General features: G+C 42.2%; 2 protein-coding genes across 10 annotated transcripts in view; both read left to right on the top strand.

Annotated features, from left to right (window-relative positions):
• The window catches only part of LOC137615232 (DNA repair protein XRCC3-like), a 400,961-nt gene that overhangs the window by 113,569 nt on the left and 262,214 nt on the right, over nucleotides 1-25,178 (top strand). The gene's annotated exons all lie outside the window — the stretch shown is intronic.
• The window catches only part of LOC137615230 (uncharacterized), a 62,797-nt gene continuing 55,715 nt past the window's right edge, over nucleotides 18,097-25,178 (top strand). For 2 of the 9 annotated variants that reach the window (XM_068344922.1, XM_068344923.1), the window contains exon 1: nucleotides 18,098-18,523. The gene's annotated coding sequence lies outside the window, so the exon portion shown is untranslated. Of the gene's footprint in view, nucleotides 18,524-25,178 lie in introns of all 9 variants that reach the window. The other 7 variants (XM_068344915.1, XM_068344914.1, XM_068344924.1 and 4 more) reach the window with 7 other exon arrangements.

Raw genomic sequence — 25,178 nt, 5'->3', positions numbered from 1 at the left:
CCTTGTCAGTACAGCAAAAACTGCAACAGAAATCGTCGAGAAAACGGCGAAAATCGGCGACGAATTCGGCGAAAAAAGTCGGCGAAATCGGCGATTTATCGGCGGAGGCGGCGGCGGCGGTCTCTTCAGGAGGCTGAATGTATCAGCCAAGTGAAGAGGGAGCAGGCAACAGCCAGTAACGGCGGCAGAAGATGTCGGCAGTCAGCAGGCAAGAGCAGCAGTGATGGTCCTCTCTCAGTGGGATCTGAGTGAGAACTGGAGTCTGGACCTCTGGTTGTTGTTGTTGGGGTATTAAAGCCAACACTTGTTGTTGGCACGGGCCTTTCCCTTGGTTGGCCCGTAGGTGATCTGTAAAAATTTATAAGGTAGTTGCATTAATGGAAATTTGAAAGGTTTTTAGTAGTAGAGAAAGATGTGGATAGGGTAAGGATGATGGTGGTAGTGGTAGAGGGCCATCATTTCTCGGATAGTGGTAGTTTGAAAAGTGGGGGTGTAAGGCTTTTGAAGATTAGAGAAAAATTGTGCAGGTGGGGTTGTCCAACCCTTTACTCCCTAGGGTCCCTGCAGAGAGATTTTTAAGTGGTAGATTAGTTGAGAAGTGAAAGGGGGTGATGTGAATAGAGCCTTACAATGAGGAGATGAGATGGTGCATGGAATGAGGAGGTCTTACCTTGGTGGAGGTAGTGTTGAAAGCAACTGTGCATGTGTGTCTATGCTTTCGACAATTGCTTTTGCCAGTGTGGCTGCCTCTTTCATGGCATGTGGTGTGTTGATGTCTACAAGTAGATCACCTCGTAGCTGTGCTGTTTCTCTGCATTCTAGTAGGTAGTGCAGGAGAGGTTGTTGTGGTATGACATCACAGTGTTCACACCTTGTCTGGATGTCATCTAGGAGTTCCCAGTTTGCTTTGTAACCCAGCCGGAGTCTGTGTATGCATACTGCCAGTTTTCTTGGGGTGTATCTGTCTATGGGAGGGGGTTCTAGTTCCGATGCCCATTTGTACCATGTTGCAGAGGGAGAGCCATTCTCTATCCTCATATGTAGTTCCTTGATTAGGTTGTTCTTGAGCTGTGTCTTTATTTTGCTTTTGATTTGTTGCAGTGCAGGCTGTATGTGCACCTGTACATTGTGAATGTGTTTGGTGCTTTTGGCTAGCTCATCAGCCTTTTCATTCCCTGGTATCCCGATGTGACTGGGGATCCAGTTTATAGTTACTAGTCTGTTTCTTTCATTATGTTGATGTAAGAGGATTTTAATGTCCGCTATCAGGGATTTGTTTTCTTTGTTTTTGTCCTGCTGTAGGACCTGCACTGAGGATCGTGAGTCAGTATGGATGACTACTGGTCCTTCCTCATTTTCAATAGAGTATTTTAATGCTTGCTGTATTGCAACAAGCTCTGTCTGCAGGGTGGAGACATTGTTGGATGTTCTCCAGCAAGCTGTGAACTTGCAGGAGTGAACTGCCGCTCCTGCTGTTTGGGTTCCAGGATCTACTGTGCCATCAGTATAGTAGATCTGTGCCCCTGTTGTTTCTACTGAGGTTATTGCTGCTTGTGCTGCGTTTCTGAGTTCTTCTATTGTGCAGTTTTCTTTTGCCCTTGGGAGTTTGGTGTAGTTGAATTTAGCAACTTGTTTTTTCCATGGTGGAATGTGTATAGTACTTTGTGCTGTGTCAGGTTTTAATTGTAGGATTGTTTCTGTAAGGCCAAGTCTTTTGATGTTATCGCTATGGTCCTTGCCATAAGAATCTGGGGTTTGTACTTCAGGATGTTTGGATAGTTCCTCTCTTACTCGTCTTTTGGTGATTGAGTCTCTGTCTGACAGGAACATCTTTGCAACTATGCTTGCATTTCTTAGTGCAATTCTGTCTTCGAGGGTTGGTAGTCCGGTTTCCAACCTTAGGTTGCAAAGTCTTGTCCACATTGGGGCACCCAACATGAGTCTCATGGCATTGTTTTGAATCACTTCAATTGTGCTTGTTTGTAGATCTGTTAGTCCCAGGAGTGTTGGGGCGGCATAGTCTACTAGTGATCTGGAACAGGCTAGATAGTATTTCTTTTGGATGTGTTCATTTGCTCCATCCTTGAGCCTGCACATATATCTCATAGCTGCATTTCTGGCATTTGTTCTTTCCTTGAGATTTTTTATCTGTTGCTTGAAAGTGAGCTGTTTGTCTATTATTACCCCGAGGTATGTGTATTGGTCCACCCATTCTAGGGGTTCCATTCCTATTGTGAGTGGTTGTACGGGGTTTGGGGCTTTGATTGTCATTGCTTTTGTTTTGGCAATGTTAATTTTTAGTCCAAGCTCATTGGATTTGTGGCTGATGGCATTGAGTGCTCTTTGCATTTTTATTGTCCTGACTGGCCCTCGAGCTATTACACATACATCATCTGCATAGATAAATATATTAACTCCTTCAGGTAGCTGAAGTGAGGCTATATTCTCCATGAGGATGTTGAAAAGGAGGGGGCTTAGAATTCCTCCTTGTGGCGTACCATTTTCCAAATCATGATATGTGGATATCACTCCTTGAAATTTGACTCTGGCTTGCCTTCCTAGCATGTAGTTTTTAGTCCATGCTAGTAGGTGTCCTTTGACTCCTTTTTTGGCTACTGATTGCAGCACTGCAACTGGGCTTGCAAGCTCGAAGGCTTTTTCAAAGTCTATGAAGACTATTGTTGCCTTGTTCTGATTTATGCAGCTTAATACATCTGTGATGCATTCAGAGGTTCCAATTCCCTCCTGATATGCATATAGCTGCTTGTTTAGGGGGCCAATTTTGTACTTTATTCTGTTTAAGACCATTTTTTCTCCTGTTTTTTCTATACAGGATACCAAGGCTATTGGCCTGGGATTTGTTGGATCCTTTGGCTTGGGAATTGGCTGTGTATCTTGTTGTCTCCAGGTTTGAGGCCTTATGTGCTCTAGGTGTGTTTTGTTTAGTAATCTTAGGAATGCAGTTTCTCCTGCTGGACCCATGTGTTTGATCATTGTGTAGGTGATTTTGTCAGCTCCAGGTGCAGTGTCTTTCCCTGTCTTTTGTACTGCTCTTAGCTCCTCAACTGTGTATGGGGTGTCTGTGTCATCCTGCTGAAGGCAGGCTGTGTTGATCTCTTCCCATCTTGATGGTGCCAGTTGCTCTTGTTGCATTCTGGTTTCGGGGGAGAGATTGATTGACAGTGTTCTGTTTGCAAAGGATGTTGCAATTCTTTCAGCCTCCTCATGTGGGTGTGGGTGTGTGGCAATTGGTGTCTTTCTCTTTTTTCCGGCTACTCTGCCTAGCCATTTCCAAAGCTGAGTTAGATTGGTGTATCCTGACAGGCTTGAACACCATTCCATCCATTTTTCAATTCTGATTTCATGGATTCTTTCATTTGTTTCAGTTTTGACTGTTTGTAGTAGCTCTCTGTTTTCTACTGTGGATCTTCTTCTGTATATTTTTGTGACTCTGTTTAGTCTGGTTTTTAGTCTTCTGACTTCTGGGCAGTAGTACCAGGAGTCTTTGTAAGTGTAACTACCTTGTGTTGTTTTTAGTGGCATAGCTCTGTTGGCTGCATTGTGAAAGGCCTCAACTAGGTCTTTTTCTAGCTGGTCTATGTCCTCTGGAGGAGCGTAGCTGATTGCCCATTCCTCTATGGTTGTTTGAAAGCAGACCCAGTCTGCTAGGTCCTGGTTCCATCTTGGTGGGGGTGGTGGGATTGGAGGTAGTTGTTGTAAGTCCAATTCTGTCACTGTGGCAAAGTGATCACTTATCAGGGTTGAGTGTACTTGCCACTTGGTTAGGTGTCTAATGGCTGTTGTGGCAAAAGTCAGATCTAGTCTTCCACCTCTTATGTGTGTAGGTTGCCCTGTGTTTAGGAGGGAGACTCCCTCAAATTCATCCAGGGCGAAAGCTATGTGTTCCCCTGAGGGGTTTGTCCTTGATGGGGATGATAGTATGGGGTGATGTGCATTAAAATCCCCGCAGATAATTGTTGGTGTTCTTTCTGTGTGAGCAAAGAGTTGAGTTAGTTGTAACTCTCCTGTATCCTCCCTATGTAATTTTCTGTATATGTTGTATATGTCTATTTTTTGATTCAGTAATGTTATTGTTACTGCTAGTGTCTCTATGTTGGTGCCACAGGGAATAGGGTTGTGTAACCTTGTTGTTGGTATGCTAGTTTTAACTAATGTAGCTAGTCCTCTGTCTGTGCCTATCTGTGGTGCGATGTAGGCATTGTAGCCTGGGATTTTTAGTTTCTTTCCTGCTGGAAGATTGGTTTCTTGTAGCAGGATGACATCTACATTCTCAGTTTTGCATATTGCAATTAGGGAGGAGATCTTTGGTCTAACACCGGCTGAGTTCCAGTTCAGAACTCTTACTCCATGGTGTAGGTTGAAGAGTATTGTCTTGGGTCCCTAGGGGCAAAGGCAATTGCCTTGACCTCGGAGGATGAAGTGGATGAGGTGGATGGGGTGAGAGTGGCTGATGGGATGATGGATGGGGTGAGTGGTATGATAGGTGCTGGGACTGAAGTGGAGGATGTGGAAGGTACGGGTGATTGAGGTGATGGAATGGTAGGTGTGGTTGATGAGGAGTGAGAAGTGATCTCCTGGATAGCAAGAGAGGGGGATTGGGAGGACTTATTCCTGGAGAGCAAGTCTTTTAGGACTTGTTCAATGCTGGTAGCAATTGTTGCAGCATTGATTTTTCCAGTCACGGCCTGAGTGACTAGTTCGGTCAATTTGTCTTTTAGGACCGTGGTCTTTATGAAGATGGTCCTAGGCAGTGGTTTCGGACCTTCGGTTGGAGCCTTGGAGGTAGATCTGGCTCTGGGTTTAGATACTGACCTGGTTCTTGTTCTGGAGTTGGAGTGCCTGTTTAGCTCCTCCTGGGTATAAAATCTCCTTCTGGGTAGAGGTTTGGGGGCCGCTCTTACTCTTGATGGGTCCCTTTTGTCTTTGGGGAGGGCAGCAATTACTCTTGCTACCCTTTCAGGGCATCCCCAGGCCATTGCAGTATGCCCTTTCTTGCAGTTGGAACACTTTTTGACTGTGGGTATTCCAGCAGCCTTCTTGTCAATGCACTCCTGTGTGGGGTGCTTGAGGCTGCAGACAGCACAGGTTGGGACCTTTGCTTGGCATTGGTCCTTGTGATGCCCATACTTCTGGCAGTTGTAGCATCTGAGGGGATCAGGGTAGTATTTGTTGACCCTGAAACTGCCAAAGATGCCCAGGTCGACTGTTCGTGGGTGTGGACCCTTGAATGTCACCAGTATGGCTTTTGTAAGGAAGCCTGCCTTATTCTTCATCCTTTCCGCTGCGGTGATGTTTGGTAATTTAGTTAGGTGGCTTTCCATCATATCAGTTGGGTAGCCAACCACAACTGCTTTTTTTAATTTTTCCTCTTCTTTAAGCTCCAATAGCTTAATGTCTGAGGTGCTTCGCAAGGTTATCAGTGCCCTTGCGTCCTTGGTGGATATGGTCCACTGTCCTTGCCTGTTCGGTTTGGCAATCGTCTTAATGTTTTTGTGCTTGCTTTCAAAGGCAGCAATAGCCTTGAAGGCCTCTGATGAGTTACCAGCCAAGACCCTAAAAAAATAGGTCTTGTTTTCTCTAGCAGGCTGGTTGCTGCTTCCTGCTGTGAGGTTTTCTTGCTGTGTGGGTACAACATTCCCTGGTTGGCTCCTTCTAGGAAGTTTCTTTTTCCTCCTTACTTCCTGCCAAGGTAGGTTACCTTCTCCATCAGAGTCGTTGTCGTTGGTCCTCTTCCTGTTAGTTTGGTCTTGGTCCTGTTCCATTCGTTTCTGTTCATTGTCCTTGAGTTCCTTTTCGGCTTCCTTGTCAAGTTCATTTAGAAGGGGTTGCAGGTCGGGGTCCATCTCCATTTCACCAGTTGCTAGAGCTTCTAGTACTATCTCATGAAGTTCGTTCCAGGATAAGTCCTTTTTTTCAAGATAAGTAAGTATATGATCAGAGACCATATAGAGGGACAGACAGTGTGCCTGGTGGGGTTGTCCAACCCTTTAAGCCCTAGGGCCCCAAGCAAAGTTATAGTAGAAGTTATAAGAATGAATTACAGAATCTGAAAATGAAACACAAATTCGTTAGTTATATGGGGGTTATGCTGACTAACCTATTGCTAGAGCAGTGCTGAAACTAACTCTTTTTAGCTAAGTACTAGCCTACACAAATAGCTGTTGGGGAGCCTTCTTACTGCGTTCACGCACTAAGACGGCCCAGCAGTCTATTCCTGCAGGTAGGGAGGTTGGGGGTAATAAGTAAAACTCAGTGGAGACCTAAAAGTTTTTATTTCAGCTGATTCCTGACCCTATTTGAATACTGGCTTATTTCGCCAGTTACCAAGAATAACAACCTATTACTTATCAAACAACTTGGCTTATAGGCGCCAAGCCTAACAGCCCTATGCCACTTGCCACAGACAGCGAGAGTGGGAGTTTTTGACCCTTGGGCCCTGCTTCAACTGGAGTTTTAAGACCACAACGGCTACCAGATTTTCCACAGGAGGATCTATTAGTAAGGTAAAATTATGTAGTTGGAGGCAAAGCTTAGCCTATATTGTCAATTTTAATTTTCTTTATATGAGGGGGCTGATTACAGCCAATTCAGGGGCAAGGCCCTTGTCAGTACAGCAAAAACTGCAACAGAAATCGTCGAAAAAACGGCGAAAATCGGCGACGAATTCGGCGAGAAATCGGCGAAAAACGTCGGCGAAATCGGCGATTTATCGGCGGAGGCGGCGGCGGCGGTGGCGGCGGTCTCTTCAGGAAGCTGAAAGTATCAGCAAAGTGAAGAGGGAGCAGGCAACAGCAGTAACGGCGGCAGAAGATGTTGGCAGTCAGCAGGCAGGAGCAGCAGTGATGGTCCTCTCTCAGTGGGATCTGAGTGAGAACTAGGTGGACCTCTGGCTCACGGTCCAGGTATATATAGACCTTGCTCTGGCTCAACGCCTCAACCGCCCCCCCCCCTCTCCCAAACCTGAGACTCACCTCACCCACGAGTCCTGCCGGTCAGAGAGTTAGAGAAGAAGAAGAGCCTGTTAAACCATACCTTCCAAAGTGAAAATTTTAGGGGTGAGCCAGTCAAGAGTGCAACTGTGCAACGTTCCAGTCAACAGCCATTAAGGGCAAAGGACAGTATTCCAAGGAGTGCAAGTACCATATTGTGGCCACTCAGTTTTTCCCCACATTTTTAGTTTAGATTAACTTTTAACTTGCTTAGGTTATCTGGCTATTACATATTTCAGACTGTGTGCAGTGGGATTGTGTGTATATATTTTTTGATATCATTTCAACTTTCGAGACTAGCAGTCTCGGGATCACAGGCCACGTGGATGACCCAATTCAAATTATTGACCATTGCAGAAGACCACGTGTGTAAGCAACCATTTTTTTTTTATTATTTTGAATTGCTTTTTATTGCATCACATTTTTATTTTGACACCATTTTTGTGTTTGTTCAGATGACCTTTTTGTTTAATGTAAATTTGTGAAATAAATCAAGATAAGGTTAATTAAACCTCCTTCGTATTTTTACTCCCTCATTTATTTCAATTTGCCTATTATGAATATTTGATCACGGGACAGAATACCCGATATTTGAAAGGAGTAAGTAACTTGATAAAGGGTGTGTTAGCGAGCGACTTATTATTGAATATCTGCTTCGAAAGTGAAGGTCCATATATTTAAACTATATACTTTATTTTACATCACTGCTCCCATTTTTTGTTATTGTCTCCAATTACATTAACGTAAGATTCCTGCCCAGCATCTCACTACGGTCACTGGAACGGAGTCGAAACAGAGCCTAAGAGTGAAGATGACTATAGACCTGACAAAGCTAAAGTAGGCTCTTAAATTACTTTTATTTTCACGTATTTTTAGTATTAAAGAGTGACGGTTAGGGAACTGCGTCAGTAAAGTTATTAGCAGGGTGTTTGTGCCCCAAGTGTAAGTGCTCATTATCCTCCCTTGTTGATATTGTGTTACTGACGTAGGGAGACTTTCCTGGACTAAGTACCCACTCAAAACATTTAAATTAAAAATAAATTCTCCACAGAATACTAGAAAAGTATTTGCTAGTTCCTGGTCACTGTATCCATCAGGTAGCTTCTTTTCTTTTACATTTCCCATTATATCATCCAATAGACAATATAACTTATTTATGTCTGTTGCTGCTTCGAGGATCTTTCTCTTATAGTATTCACTTTCTTTCATTCTTAGTAGGTAGTTATATTGACACGCAGCAGTTTTATATTCTACCTAAGTACTTTCAGTTTTTAATCTATTTCACTTTCTTTCTTTACGTCTTTCCCCCCCCCCTTTTTTTTTTACCAAAGTCTCTACATCAAACCAAGGAGATTGGTCTTTTACGGTTATAGTCTTTTCCATCGGTGGGCACATGGTACCATATTGACTTACTCACTTTATTGTAAGTGGTCATAAGACAGTTAGCACACTTAGCTCCTAACAGACGTTGGTCATCATGATCACAGGGAATGTTGATAGCATCATTTATTTTCTTTGTAACTTCTTCAATAAATAGGTAGGAGAAAAATTTGATTTATGTTTAAAGTTTATTTTCTTTACTAATGCATGTTTCTGTAGAGGTAGACTAAACGTAATAAGTTTGTGTAATTGGGAGATAGTACATTTCTCTTCGACGTTTATATCAGATACAATATTATTCATGTCATCGCTTATAACTAAGTTTAGTGTATGCCCAGTTAAAGTAGTTGTGCAATCGACAGTATTCAATAGTCAATATGATTCTAGTAACTCACTAAATGCCAGAGCGTCAGGATTTGATGCGTCATCCATCCAAAAATTGAAGTCTCCGCAGATAACTAATTCGTTTTTCTCCATGATAATCATCTCAATGAGAGCACCGAATTCTTCAAAAAAGATACTAGAGTTTGTTCTAGGAGGTTTGTAGATTGTTACAAAGGATATTCTTCTATTTTTTGGCGTAAATTTTATTTCTATATATTCAAAGCTTGTTACACTAATTCTTTTCAACGTTTTGAGATTTGAGTAACTTTTATGAATAAAGAGTCCGACACCCCCACCAGACCTACTTCTCCTGTATGTGAAAGAAGGCATGTGTGGGGGGGTGTCATTGCAGTGATCTTTGCCTTGTCCAAGTTATTTAGCCATGTTTCAGATAATGCTAGTATATCTAAATATTTCTCGTTTACCAATTCTCTAATTTGAACAGTCTTATTACCTACAGATTGTATATTTACATAGCCACAGTTTATGAAATTCCTAGTAACCATGATCAGTATTTTCTGCTAGTCTTTTCAATTCCAAGTCAAAAGCATTGCGGTCTCTAGAATTTACTGTATGGTCACTTGGTCTGTTTAACTTTGTGCAGTTTATACACTTTGACACTTCCGAATCACACTCCCTGGTGGAGTGTCTCCCTGAACATTTCCCACTGACTTTATCTTCATTCTTAGACTTGCAATCTTTTTCAAAATGTCCATACCTCTGACAGTGGTAGCAGGTGATCACGTGGTACCTATCACGTATGTTATAGATACCCCATCATAACGAAACTTTTTCCCCATTATCATGAATAGCCCTCCGAACTTCGGGATCACATTTCAGCACATGGTGGGTGCCCCCACCCTCCCAAGGCATTTTTCCTCAGGACTACACTTATCTTATCTTCTATATTTTGGATATGGTCCAGGCAGCTATTTCTTTGAATCAAAGCATTTACTACATCCTCTTCATCATTGTATACATTGCATATCATTATTTTGGGATTTAGTTTTCCAATTTTTCTCGTTTCAGTGTCAGCCACCAATGTCTGAATTTTGTTTGCTGCCTTTTCTCTGATCATATTGTTTGCAAAGTTTACAACATTTCCATTCGTAGTTGACCTCGTATTAAGTATAGGAATGTTTTTGAGTGCTTGTTCAACCTCGCGTTTTCTTTCAGTAATTTTAGTTGTTGTATTTGTTGATTTCATTATCAACAGATATTTTTCCTTAGCTTTGTCAGCAAATGTCGGTTTCTCCGGTTTTGGGTCTATCAATGTTTGAAGTGTTGCTTTGATTGATTCCATATTCATGGCAAGAATGTTAACTTTCTCAGTGAGGTCGGTGATCTGGGTGGAATTTGCTGTGTCTGCGCCAAGGTCCGCAAGTTTGTTTTCCAAGTCATCTATTTTCACATCTTGTTCGTTCAGGGCCAGGTTACTCATGTTTACATCTTCCTTTAATTTTGATATTACCAAATTGTTTTTTTCTGGCTTCACGTACGCAGTGAAAGCATAACCAATCTAGGTTATTCCCGTAAATCTCACTGATGCCTGTTACATTCACACACTTTCCATTTTTTCCATTCTCCATCCGTTTCATTACATTTGAAGCAGATATAGTTAGGAGCAGACATGGTATACTGTCTCTTATCACTTAGGTTTCTCCATAAGACTAACTAATATCTTTTAAATTATATTCTAAGCGAGAAACACAAAGCTAAAACATGACTCATGGCATGAATAGCAGAGCTCGATATTCTTAAGTGTACCTCATCCATTGCTCTTTAGGCAGTATTATTATTATTATTATTATTATCATTATTATTATTATTATTATTATTATTATTATTATTATTCTTTGTCTGCATCTTTTCCCACCTTTATGTGAGGTCGATGTTACTGGCCAGCGTTCTCCGTCTACCTCTGTCCCACACTTCATCACCGCTTAATCCCTTTGAGGTCAACCAGCTCTCGCCCTTTTCCAGTCATTGTCCCTACATTCAGAGTTGCTACTCTCATCCTCTCCTCAGATATTTTCCTCTGAGCTTGCCTCTTTAACCCAGCCCGCCCATGACTGGGTAGCCCTTGCCAATTATTATTATTATTATTATTATTATTAGCTAATGGAAGAAGTAGGATTATGCAAGTTCAAACAGGGAAAGTGTCCCAGTGAGGAATATAAAACTTGTGAAAAAGGCTTATTTGTTCATGTATGATGTAAGAATAAAACAATTAATGTTTGTGAAGAATTTTCTTCACTATTCTTCAGGGAAAAATGTGAGTGATGGTTCTTCCATAAGCGAGTGTCTCAAGATAAATGCTTTTTTTTATTAATTTTGTATTAATTATTTTATCTTAAGTATTTAGGTACTTCGAATCTCTCAATTACAACTCAAATCTGCTAGTCTAGGAGGTATGGTTGTCCACACACGTAAGCCCGACTTGCTAAATTACATTTTAGTTTCTCTTTTTGTTTTGTATGCCAGATGTTTAGAGTTAGGATTATCTTTGTTCCCTGGAGTTGCAAGATTTCTCCTTGTATTCTAAATAAGTGTATTGCTTAAAACTCACAAGTCACAAGTGTTTCATTGCTGTCCTAAATTATAGTTGGCACCTCAAGACCACTGGCCTATGCATTGAGATGCGCCTTTTTTTGGGAAGGAAGGCGGACGCAGCTGACATGAACTCGACCTCCCAAAGTTACAGGCCGCGGTACTAAGCGGAACTGCCAAACCAGGGTCAATAGGGCCCCGACCTCGTGCTATCCACTCTCCCCCACTAGCCTGTCCCCTTGCACAATAACGGACCCAGATTCCACACAGGACGAGGACAAGCAGATATCTTGTGTTAGTGAGAAAGCGCCTAGTTCCACAGAAACCTCTGTTCCAGTCTGGGGGCGAGTTGGAAGGGGCCATTGACTCCACTAAACAAGTGCTGTAGGCCTAGTGAAGCAAAACTGAAGACCGTCACTCTCAGGACACGGGCGCCCACGTTAGACAAAATTTTGTGAGTTTAATTAATGGCCATTCCCCCTTTAAATAAGCTTCTATTTGTCTCATAAGTTAAGTAGGTATATAACTGGCATTACATCTTTCGGGCTGCGTGCATGGAAATAAATGTTTTTAATTTTTGATCTTGGTAATTGCTTGAGGTCACTGACCACATGTTTGGACATCACAGCAGCCTACCGCACAAATTGTTTATCAGAAGATTTTGATTTTATTTATTCGAGATTGAGGGTTAATCCCATGATTTAATTTCGTTTAATATTTTCAATATTTTGTGTTGTAAACTCTGATTCTCTTTCACTTATTCATTTGGCCATGTGAGTAAATGATAATAATATTGAGTTATTGATGATCTTTTCATTTATTAATTTTGCTATGTGAATAAATCATTAATTAGTTGCTCCGATGCTCTTTTTTGCTGTAATTAATTATTTGAAATAGATTACAAACTCTGGTATCTTTAACCCCATTATATGAATTTTACCAAATTATACTATAGGACGGGTCAGAAGCACCCGAGATGTTGAGAGTAACCCTCTGTAGATATAGGTAAGTTGGTATCAGCGAGTGTGCGCTCTTTAACTTAGTGCTTTGAAGGTGAAGATCCAAATTTAACTTTACTTTATACTTTTATACTCCACTGCTCCCATTTTTGTTATTGTCTCTCATTACATTAACATAAGATTCCTGTCCAGCATCTCACTGGGGTCAATGGGATGGAGCCGAAATAGAGCCTAAGAGTGTTGATGACTATAGACCTGACAAAGCTAGAGTAGGCCATTAAATTACTTTTATTTTCACGTGTGGAGTTCTCTGGCCTCTGGACAGAGTAAAATTTCCCCCTTTTGTATTTAAAGGCGGGTACACACATGCGAACCGAACCTTGTATTGTAACCAATTCTTGTAACAAAAACGCAAGTGTGGACGGTTCCTCGAACCCGAACCCCGAACCCGCGAGGTTCGAGGCTCGGTTCGCCCTCCGTCCCGGCAATTGTCGGTTTTTGGGCCCCGAATCAAAGGGAGGTCTCTTTGCACGTTACGCAACGTGTGGACGGGACCTGTATTGCACGCGTATCAACAGAGGTTGCTGAACTTGACACCGACTATGAATAAGGCCGTCCATAGAAGAGTCCTAATAGCTCCTCTCATATGTGTGTCATTTTTCATAATTTTGTGTCCTACCAGTTTTATAATATTTTCAAAATCTGTCGAACACATTCTGGTGAAATTTTTGTAGTGGCCAGAAACTTCTTGGAATCTCATGTCAGCGAGTAATTCCCGACCACTGTATTCTACCCTTCTAGTATATAACCTTGATTGCCACCATCTTCTTTTATTTCGCTTCATTTCCGTTAAATAATGTATATAAATATACGCAGCAGCTGCTACTTGCATGGTGGCCATCGTCGGTAAACAACCCGGACAGACTGATGATCGCAGTGGATTTCAATGAAGTTACGTGCTTAACGCGGTTATGGTTCGTCCTCAACATTTTGACACCTTGTAACCGTATATGCGTAACACAGTTACGCATACAAGGTTCGGTTCGCGTGTGTGTACCCACCTTAAGAGTGACGGTTAGCGAACTGTGTCAGTAAAGTTATTAGCATGGTGTTTATGCCCCGAGTGTAAGTGCTCATTATCCTCCCCTGTTGATCTCTGAGTAACTGACGTAGGGAGACTTTCCTGGACTAACTAGGTCCCACTCAAACATTTAAATGAAAATAATTCTCCACAATGTTTTCATGTATGTTAATGTAAAATTAAAGAAATTTATTTTTATATATGTTAATGTAATTGTAACTTAAAAATATCGTTGTGCTCTGGGACGAAAATTCTATATACTGCTTCGGCTCCAGCCCTCTGACAGGCATGAGTTATACAAGATGATTCTAGAGTGGGTCCATCGCGTGGCGTCATGTTGCCCAAATTCGCAATGGTAGTCATGGGAGCGTCTCGTCCATCAGGAACATTCTGGAGTTTTGGTCCCTTGTATATAAAGGACAGATGACGAGCGAAAAGAGTGAGATTAGACAATACCCGCTGGTTTTTTTAGACATTTTTTGAGCTACACCCTCTGTGACTGTAATATGGTGACTACACACAACTATAGAGTATCTTGAAGAAGATAAAGCAGTTGAAAAATTTATCTGTTCAAAGTCCGAAGCTGTGTTCCTACATATCAACCTCGTATAGTGTATCTGAAACTAAGCAACGTCGTCTGTCCCTCCCTGCATAGGAGTTTGTGAAGTCGATGCCTACTTTGCAAGAATTTTGTATAATGTCAATTAGTTTTTTGTGTGCCGTGAGTATTAGGTGGATCTTGTATAATATTGTAGATATTTATATCAAATCTCAAACATGGTTATATTTTATGTGTGCTGGTTATCATTATCATTTGCTGTTAATGATTTGCTATTGTTTGGTAAACTCTGAGTAGATTTGCATAATATCTACGTCGTGTACAATAGTAGAACACAACAGAAAGGAAATAGTGAATGAAATCAACGAACTATGAGAAGTAATGTATAAATAAATGTAAAATACTTTAAAACCAGTAACAATATGGTATTGTTGTCACCTACATTGTTTATCCTCCTCATGTATTTTGTAATCCTTAGAAAAGACAGAGATGGTGGAGAGGGATTAGACTAGATTGGTGATAGGAATTTAGCAGACCTAGAGTATGCTGATGATGCTGTCCTTGTTAGCATAATACCACAGGATTTGCAATGCTTGCTTACCAGAATGCATGAAATATCACCCGAAATTGGCCTTTAGATAAATAGAAGAAAGACAGAGATGATGAGAACAAAGTATGCAATGGAAGATGAAATATTATTGGAAGGAGAAAGGATTAATTAGGTAGAATCATTTGTGTATTTAGGAACCATGATATCCAATACAGGGTCTTTAGAATAAGAGTTTAGTGAAAGATTGAAAAAAGTAATTCACAATGGTTAGGTTAAGTAAAATTTTGAAATCAAATCGCTTGAAATTACATATAAAAATCAGACTATATATTTGTTTAGTGAGATCGGTGTTACTCTATGGGCATGAGTCATGGCATGACGATGAAACTCTCCAATACATTTGGTAGATTTGAGAACAAAGCCCTCAGAAGGGTATTGAGAGTTAAATGGCGGGACAGGATTAGAAATGAAACTATAAGAGATTACTCGAGTACCATATGTGGATGAGATCATGATGAGGGGTAGATGGAGATGGTTTGGCATGCTTTTCCCACTCCCCAAGAGAGATTAGTTCACCGAACGTTCAGCAGGGCTCCACAAGGCACTTGAAGAGTTGGAAGACCCAGCCCTACATGGCTGAGGACTGAGAGGCGCTGCAAAGTAAATGATGAATGGAGGAGTATTGAATTTAAAGCCCAAGATAGAGACAACTGACGAAATGTAACCGAGGCCCTTTGCGTCAAGAGGCGTAGGAGGAGATGATGATAAACAACATTAAAATAGGTCTATCATTTATGAATTCTGATGAGAGAATCGTTTCAACCTGTCAAAAAAAAGAGAATGCAGCTAGTTTAAACTTGCAGAGTTCCACCAATTCAACTGTTTGATTAGAAAGATTATCCACAATCTAGTCATAGCTAGAATAAAACTTCTAGAATACCGTGTAGGCCAAGTATTAAGCTAAGGCTGGAGGAGAAGGCAAGGCTATTAGAATAAACTGCGTACCTAGTAGGGCCTACTACTTACAGAAGGGTTACAGTCATGGAAGATATCTAATCACGAATCATAAATTTAATGAACTGCAAGTTTTTGTCCCCCCCCCCAAAAAAAAATAAATAAATAAAATAAATAATTATCAGTTACTGAAAACTAGACGGGGGAACAATACTCGAAATAAGGTAGAATGAAAGAATTGAAATATTTTACTCAGAAAATTGATCACTGAAAACCTTGAAATACTTTTTCAACAAGCCAGTTTTCTGTGCCATTGAAACAAAGACAGTATATGTTTCTCAGAAGCAAATTTGCAATCAACGATAACACCTGGAATTTCAATTGAGTTATATATAGTTAATTTAGATATCATCAATGCAAAGATCTGGTTAAGGAGCCACTGTCCTCGACCTACTTACACTTAAAATTCTAGTATAGCTCGGCTTCAATTTCAACCTCATAATTTGCACCATGCACTACTTTTAGCTAGATCTCTATTAAGGGATTCCGCTAATAGAGGGTTATAAACATTGAGTTATATACATTGTTCATCATTTATTCTTAATATGTTTTATGTTCATTTGAGTTATATACATTGTTCATCATTTATTCTTAATATGTTTTATGTTAATTTCAGATTGACCGTGGTCATTGTTCAATAATAAAGACATATGAATAAATGGACCAAGCTCTTATTTAGCTAACATATCCACATTCAGGAGATGGAATTGATACAAAGAAAATAGCATTATCTGCATATGCAACGATCCAATTTTCTAGGCCAAACTTCTCATCGAGGTTAAGCTATATGAAAAATTATAGTCTAGAACAATATTCTGAGGAACACCAGATATTAATAAAGTGTCTTCAGAATCACTTCAGTTCCAAGTTGCACCCATCCATTCCTTTTCTAAATTGCACCTCAGCACCAAAATGGCCACCCTGCTCCCAGTGCTTGGTCATTGACTTGAATTCTGTTAATTACCACCCATACCTTCATTTTGGGATTTCATATCTTTAGATACTCCTTCAGCTTCTCCATCTATGACCGTCCTACTTTATTTCGTTAATCTTATCCTAAAACGTGTTCTCTGTTCCCTTCTTATTAATTAACCCCTGGTTATATCTTCACGTGTGTTTCCTTTCTTCTAGTTTGCCGTATAACACCTTAACCTTTACTTCATCTGCAACTACGAGGTTTTGAACCTAGTTGCACCTTGGCTCTTAATGGCCTCTTACTTTTTTAGGACAAACTTATGGGGCCTTATGATACAAATTCTAAATTGTAATCTATAAGGATATCTATTTCTTACATGTATTTTTTTTTTCCAAATAATCAACATTCCCATTATTATGTAATTCAAATATTGCTATGTTAACCTGTTATATTTTTGTGATAATCTGTTCACAATATTGTTACAATACTTTATCGGTCTAAATTGCAACGTTGTGTCTAATGTACGATAAGTATAATACACGTGCAATAATGCATACGCTCTCATTCAAAGCTCCATAGAAGGCCGACTTGTTTTCCGGTTTGGCATACTGTAATAGAGGTTTTACACGGTCAAGCATGTTGGCCAACACGCTTTACATGTTCAAACCAAACTGACAGACAACCTCAGTCGGTGCCAAAAGGAGAAGGAGCAACATGTCACTTACCCAAGACGAGGTGATGGCAGTCGGGATAGTGATTGGCCTCAACGAAAAGAAAAGGAAGCGTTCAAAGTGGACAAAGGACTGGTTGCTTAAAAGGGACCAAATTTCACATACTAATTCAATGAAAGAGCTGAAATTAGACCCAGATGAATGGCGCAATTATATGCGCATGGATGAATCAACATATTTAGAACTTTTGAATATGGTCACTCCATTCATTACAGATGTTACCTCGGCGAGATTTGAGTATGAATGACGGTTCGAGAGAATCGAGACTGATGACCGTTCACACGTTCAAACATGGACATCATGCACCGGGCAAGCTCCGCCCACAAAAGTCTGGCCCCGTCAGACATCCGTCCAACACGTTGGTCAAACATGTTTACCCCTTAACTTTCACACGTTCAAAAATTCTCTCAAACGTCGTGTTGCCAAGCGAGATGGCCAAAATGTTTCACCGTGTAAAACCCCCATAAGTCCAAGTTATTTAATCCCCCGGTCTCAGTTTTGTTTGGAAAATTATTTCTGTGTGTATGTTGTAAAATGTTGCCGATCTTTTCCAACAATTCAGAAAAAAAATACAATTTGAGATGAAATTAGTTTTCTGATGAATTTGATTTGTAATATTCTTGTAATAAAATCTCATTATCCTAAAGTATCTTAGATTTTTTTATAATTAATCTCGTTGTCATGGTGGTTTGCTGTTTGTTTTATCTTTACCTGGCATCGTAATTCGTGGTCTTCAACACAATGGTTCAGTAATTAGTATTGAAAATTTGAATTTATCCATGACAATTGTGTTTGCACTTGAGATCTTTGCATTCTTTTTGTGCCAGATAATCAGCATTTATCCGGTTTTAGTAAAAAAAAAAAAAATTCTTGAAAGTACAGTACCTTGATACGACATTTTTGAACCTTCAAGTACGACAATTCGCTTAAAGGCATCTGGCAACTCTTATTATTATTGTCAAATTTGTTTGGTTCGCAGGCTCGGTACGGTAACTTGTCACTTGTGTAGTTTAGCTTGTGTTACTCGTAGTTGTTCCCCTATCACAAGTTCGTCATCCAAGAAGAGTGACATAGTGTAAAATGACAAACTATATAAAGCAGATTGAGTGGAATGGTTTTCCCAATATACCTCGTCAATAAACGATTGACCTTGTGTATACTTAGGCCAGTCTGAAGTTCGATATGTTTTTGGTCAAAGGTACTATACACAATACTTGTCAGCACAGCTGACTAAAACTCATGCAATGCTACAATTCCCGGAGTATTTCCGCTGAGCTATTATTCTCGTCGTGAGGATTCATGTCATTAACGTATGTGTGCTCACACATCTTCTTTGGTGCTATGGACTTCATCGCTTCGTGTTATCCTTCCTGAAGTCGTGCAATAGCGGTAGGAGTTCCGTGTTCCATAATAAGAATGCTATGACTGCACGGGTGTTTTTACCCTTAACGCTTTCCCTTAAATCCCATATGCTCATGTTATAATCTACTCTTTAAATGGTCGTCACATTTATTTCTATATTACCTTGGTGTTGTTATAATTTTGTATGGCTCCATATATTACTTTTTCTCTTATAATTTCAATGTTTTTGAATAGGGGAAAATAGGTATTGGTAAATATATGATACTTTAATTTCTAGCCAAATACATGAACCATTTATTTTTCCTATTCGCTTTCTTGTGTTCTATGCATTTCTGACCTTAAATACTGGAGCAAACCACCCGTTCATGCGTTTTTAGACCCCTAATGTAAAGACAATTATTTGAGACCCCAGTGGGAAACCAGGTTTTTTTGGGTGGGGAAATCTCGTAACAGAGTTATTTGCAGCAATAATAATAGTCAGAAATGCAAAATAAGTCCAAGATAACCAGTTGGAAAAATATATGTTTCATGTCAATGGCTGAAAATAGGCCAAAACTTGATTATTTAACTTTTGAGATTTGTAAAAGGGTACAGAACCTAACAAACCCACCTAACCTAACCTAGTAGTTCCCAGGTCACAACCCCTAGCAGGGGGTTAAGCCCCCCGGACCCCCCTTCCCAGGTCACAACCCCTAGCTGGGGGGCAAGCCCCCCGGACCCCCCTTCCCAGGTCACAACTCCTAGCCGGGGGCAAGCCCCCCGGACCCCCCTTCCCAGGTTACAAACCTTCCCAGGTCACAACTGCTAGCCGGACACCCCCTTCCCAGGTCACAAACTAAGAGTAAATCACAAATAAATCCTTCCATTATGTAAAAGTAAATCACAAATAAATCCTTCCATTATGTAAAAGTAAATCACAAATAATTCCTTACCTAATGATTGACATCGTCACCTTTTTTTGTTTTTCCTGGCAATCATTACAAAAGCTTTGCAGTAGAAAATGTGCTGGCCTTCCCTCAAAATCAAGTCCGAATTGGACCTTTGAGGCCGTATTTTGCTGTTATTTTTTAATTTCACATGAGTAACAACAGCTTTACACTGAACGGAGAGCATTTCCATCGTAATCAATTGCCAACATAAACGTAATTACACTAATTTCTAAATAGATTGATGTACTTCCCTTAAGTTCACCCTTCCAGACATCTTTACGAGATGGTGGTTGACTTAAAACTGAAGGCGAAGGTAGAAAAAAAATGGCTGTTGTAGAACAACATCCGGGAACTTATGAAGAAGTAATTGTAAGCTGTTAATTGGTTTAAAAAAACCACCTGACAAATAAGTTATTGTAAATGCACAGAAAGCTTCGCAATCCATGGGAAAAAAAAACGCATGCACAATAAGTCCCCTTCAGTCTCTCAGATGTAAACAATGGACTTTAAGTGAAAACACTTCACATTTAAATTGACTGAAACGTAAGTTATTGTGCCCCAGCCCCCATTAAACATACTGTATAGAGAAAAACAACAAACTAGCCAGCACTCGCTCATTTCTTATAGCGAATTTTCAATATTAAACTTACCCGATAATCATGATTTAATCGGCTACATGATTATCGGGTAAGTATATTCAAAAATTTATTTTATTAATAAAAATAACATTTTTCAATATTAAACTTACCCGATAATCATGTAGCCGATTAAATCATGATTATCGGGTAAGTATATTCAAAAATTTATTTTATTAATAAAAATAACATTTTCATTTATGCTAACAATTAAACTATCATATATTAACCTAGGTATGTATGTTTTTTAAACTTTCGTATTATCTCCTTGTTTGTTCTTATCAATGACAAATGGCGTTATAATAATATAACCAAACAAATTAATGTTGATGAAGCTTAACATATATTGCTGTGTTTTAGTTTTTGCTTAGGGCCAACATACACACACACACGCACGCTTGCACACACAAACGCACGCTTGCACACACAAACGCACGCTTGCACACACAATGACGCTCTGGTAAACTCCAAAAGGCTTCATGCAGATTATAGTTTTGATTAGAACAGTTTTAGTTCCTAAACCATTGTTTATAACACCTATTCATTTAGTTTGTTATGCCTGAATGGTTCCCCACCCTTTCCGTCCAATGCATGAAAATAATTCGCTTATTTTCTCTCAGATTTTTCACCAATACACATTCATGGATATGCTGTCGTGTTAACTTTATTCATTAAGTATATTTTACATGGAATTATTGAATAATATATCTGCATGTTTTCTTCCTTAGACCTTAGCTACTCCGCCTTCCCCTTATCCCTAGCTCTTACTTCACCTGCTAACGCCTGGATCCTCTTTTTCCCCCTTACCCGTAGCTCTTGCCCCAGTCCCTAACCCCTAGCTCCTTTGCCTTCCCCTTACCCCTAGCTCCTGCCCCACCCTAACCCTTAGCACTTCTCCCAGCCCTACCCTAACCCTTAGCCCTTCTCCCAGCCCTACCCTAACCCTTAGCACTTTTCCCAGCCTTATCCCCTAGCTTCCTTTCCTTTCCCATATCCCTAGTTCTTGCCCTACCCCTAACCCCCTTTCCTTCCCCTTACCCCCTTTCCTTCTCCTTACCCCCTTTCCTTCCCTTCTCCTTACCCCCTTTCCTTCCCCTTACCCCTAGCTCTTGCCCCACCGCTAACCCCAGCTCCTCTGCCTTACCCCTAGCTCATGCCTCACCCCCTAATTGCTAGCTCCTCTGCATTCCCTTTACCCCTAGCTATTTTCCCACCCCCTAACCCTTAGCTCCTCTTCCTTCCCCTTACCCGTAGCTCTTGCCTCACCTGCTAACCCCAAGCGAGTCTTTCTTCCCCTAACCCTTATCTCCTTTTCCATCCCCTTACCACTAGCTTTTGCCCGACCCCTAGTTCCTTTTCCTTCCCCTTACCCTTAGCTTTTGCCTTACCCCTAGCTCCAGCTCCTATGCCTTCCCCTTACCCCTAGCTCCTGCCCCCACCCCCTAATCGCTAGCTCCTCTGCCTTTCCCTTACCTCTACCTATTTCCCATCCCTAACCCCTAGCTCCTCTTCTTTCCCCTTACCCCCCTAGGTCTTGCCTCACCCCCTAAACCCTAGCTCGTCTTCCTTTTACCCCTAGCTATTATCCCACCCCTAACCCCTAGCTCCTCTTCCTTCCCCTTACCCCAAGGTCATGCCTCGCCCCCTAAACCCTAGCTCGTCTTCCTTTTACCCCTAGCTATTTTCCCACCCCTCACCCCTATCTCCTCTTCTTTCCCCTTACCCATAGCTCTTTTACCACCTCTTAACCCCCTGGCTCTTCTGCCTTCCCCTTATCCCTAGCTCTTCTGCCTTCCCCTTATCCCTAGCTCTTCTGCCTTCCCCTTATCCCTAGCTCCTCTGCCTTCCCCATATCCCTAGCTCCTCTGCATATCCCTTACTTCTACCTCCTCTGCATATCCCTTACCCCTACCTCATTTTCCCCCCTTACCCCTACCTCCTCTTCCCCCCTTACCCCCTACCTCCTCTTACCCCTACCTCCTCTTCCCCCCTTACCCTTACCTCCTCTTCCCCCCTTACCCCTAGCTCCTGTCCCGTCCTCTAACTAATAGCTCCTTTTCCTTCCCCTTACCCCTGGCTCCTATCTTTCTCTTACCCCCAGATCCTCTGGATTCCCCTTACCCCTAGCTTCCCAGGCTTCCCCTTACTCCTACCTCCTCTTGTCTTCCAACTCCAAAGTCCTAACACATAGCTCCTCTTTCTTAAGCTTTCCCCTACCTCCTCTGTCTTCTCCATACCCCTAGCTCCTGTGTCTTCCCTTTAACCCTAGCTTCCCTTCCTTCCCCTTACCATTAGCTCTTCTACCTTCCCCATACCACTATCTTCCTTGTCTTCCCTATACCCCTATCTTCCCTTTACACCCTAGCTCTTCTGCCTTCCCCTTACCACTATCTCCTTGCCTTCCCGTTACCCTTATCTTTCCGGCCTTCCCCTTACCCCTATCTTCCCTGGCTTCCCCTTACCCCTATCTTTTCTTCCTTCCCCTTACACTTGTATTCCCAGCCTTCCCCTTCCCCCCTAGCTCCGCTGTCTTGTCCCCTTTGCTCCACTGTATTCCCCCTTCCCCCTAGCTCCTCTGTCTTCCTATTCCCCCTAGCTCTTCTGTCTTCCTCTTCCCACTAGATCCTTATCCTTTCCCTTAACCCTAACTCCTCTACCCTCCCCTAGTGCCTCTGTCTTCCACTAAGTCCTAACACATAGCTCCTTTAAGTTTTCCCTTGCTTCCTCTGTCTTCTCCATCCCCCTAGCTCCTCTGTCTTCCCTTTACCCCTAGCTTCCCTTTCTTCCCTCACCATTAGCCCTTCTACCTTCCCCATACCACTATCTTCCTTGCGTTCCCTTTACCTCTATCTTCACTGTCTTCCCCCTTACTCCTAGCTCTTCTGCCTTCCACTTACCACTATCTCCTTGCCTTCCCTTTACCCTTATCTTTCCAGCCTTCCCCTTACCCCTATCTTCCCTGGCTTCCCCTTACCCCTATCTTCTCTGCCTTCCCCTTACACTTATATTCCTTGCCTTTCCCTTCCCCCTAGCTCCTCTGTTTCTCCTCCCCTTTGCTCCTCTGTTTCTCCTCCCCTTTGCTCCCCTGTCTTCCCCTTTCCCCTAGCTCCTTTGTGTTCCTATTCCCCTAGCTCTTCTGTCTTCCCCTTCCCCCTAGATCCTTTTACTTTCCCTTAACCCTAACTCCTCTGTCCTCCCCTAACCCATAGTGCCTCTGTCTTCCCCTTAACCATAGCCTCCCTGCCTTTTCTTTACCCCTAGCTTCCTTGCCTCCCCCTTACCTCTAACTCCTCTGCCTTCCCGTTACGCCTAGCTCATCTGTCTTTCCCTTATCCCTAGTGTCTCTGTCTTCCCCTTACTCCTAGCTTCCCTGCCCTCCCCTTACCCCTAGCTGTTTTATCTTCTCATTACACCTAGCTTCCCTGCCTTCCCCTTATTCCTAGCTCCTTTATCTTCCCCTAACTGCTAGCTGCCTTGCCTTCTTCTTACCTCCCCCTCCTTCCCCTTATCCTTAGATTCCCTGAGTTTCCCTTACCCCTAGCTTCCCTGTATTCTTCTTAACCATAGGTCCTCCGCCATTCCCTTACTCCTAGCTCCTCTGACTTCCCCATACTTGTAACTTCCCAGCATCCCCCTTACCCTTAGCTCATCTGTCTTCCCCTTACCCCTGGCACCTCTGACTTCCCCTTATTGCAAGCACCTCTGTCTTCCCCTTATACCTAGTGCTTTTGTCTTCCCCTTACCCCTAACTTCCCTGCCTTTCCCTTACCCCTAGCTGCTCTGTCTTTCCCTTACCCCAAGCTTCCCTGTATTCTCCTTAACCATAGCCTCTCTGCCTTTCCCTTACTCCTAGCACCCCTGACTTCCCCTTACTTGTAACTTTCCAGCATCCCCCTTACCCCTAGCTCTTCACCCTTCCCCTTACCTGTAAGTCTTGTGCCTTCCCATTATCCCTAGATTTCCAGCCATACCCTTACCTATAACTTCCCTGCATCCCCCTTACCCCTAACTCCTCTGGCTTACCTTTACCACTTGCTCCCCTGCCTTCCCCTTACCCATAGTTCGTCTGTCTTCCACTTACCCCTAATTCCTCTGTCTTCCTATTACCCCTAGCTCATCTTTCTTCCCCTTAACCCCTATCTCTTTTGTCTTCCCCTTAACTGCAGTTTACCTGTCTTCCCCTTATCCTTAGCTTCTCTGCATTCCCCTTATCCCTAGACCCTCTGCCTTCATATTACCCCTAGCTCCTCTGTCATCCCCTTACCTCTAGCTCCTCTCTTCCCCTTACCCTTAGCTCCTCTGTCTTCCCCTTAACCTTGGCTCTGCTGTCTTCCCCTTACCCCTAGCTCGGCTGTCTTCCCCTTACCCCTAGCTCGGCTGTCTTCCCCTTACCCCTAGCTCCTTTGCCTTCCCCTTACCCCTAGCTCTTCTGCCTTCCCCTTACCCTTAGCTCCTCTGTCTTCCCTATACCCCTAGCTCCTCTGCCTTTCCCTTAGCCCTAGTTTCTTTACCTTCCCTTTACCCTTAATTCCGCTGTCTTCCCAATTCCCTGCCTTCTCCCATACCCCTTGGTTCCCTGTCTTCCCCTTATCCCTATCTCCTCTGTCCTCCCCTTACCCCAATTTTCTCTGCCTTCCCCTTATCCCTATCTCCTCTGTCCTCCCCTTACCCCAATTTTTTCTGCCTTCCCCTTACACTTATATTCCCTGCCTTCCCCTTCCCCCTAGCTCCTCTGTCTTCTCTCCTTTGCTCCCGTGTCGGCCTATTCCCCCTAGCTTTTCTATCTTCCCCTTCCCCCTAGATCCTTTTCCTTTCCCTTAACCCTAACTCCTCTGCCCTCCCCTAACCCATAGTGCCTCTGTCTTCCCCTTAACCATAGCTTTCCTGCCTTTTCCTTACCCTTAGCTTCCCTGCATTTTCCTTACCCTTAGCTTCCCTGCCTTCCCCTTGCCCCTAGCTCCTCTGCCTTCCCGTTACTTCTAGCTTCCCTGCCTTCCCCTTACCCCTAGCTTCCTTGCCTCCCCCTTACCTCTAGCTTTCCTGCCTTCCCCTTACCCCTAGCTTCCTTGCCTCCCCCTTACCTTTAGCTTCCCTGCCTTCCTGTTGCACCTAGCTCAT

This window comes from Palaemon carinicauda, chromosome 21 (assembly GCF_036898095.1).
Source record: "Palaemon carinicauda isolate YSFRI2023 chromosome 21, ASM3689809v2, whole genome shotgun sequence".
NCBI classification, from domain to species: domain Eukaryota; kingdom Metazoa; phylum Arthropoda; class Malacostraca; order Decapoda; family Palaemonidae; genus Palaemon; species Palaemon carinicauda.
Note: the sequence above shows the minus strand (reverse complement) of the source record. Positions and strands in the feature narration are given on the sequence as shown.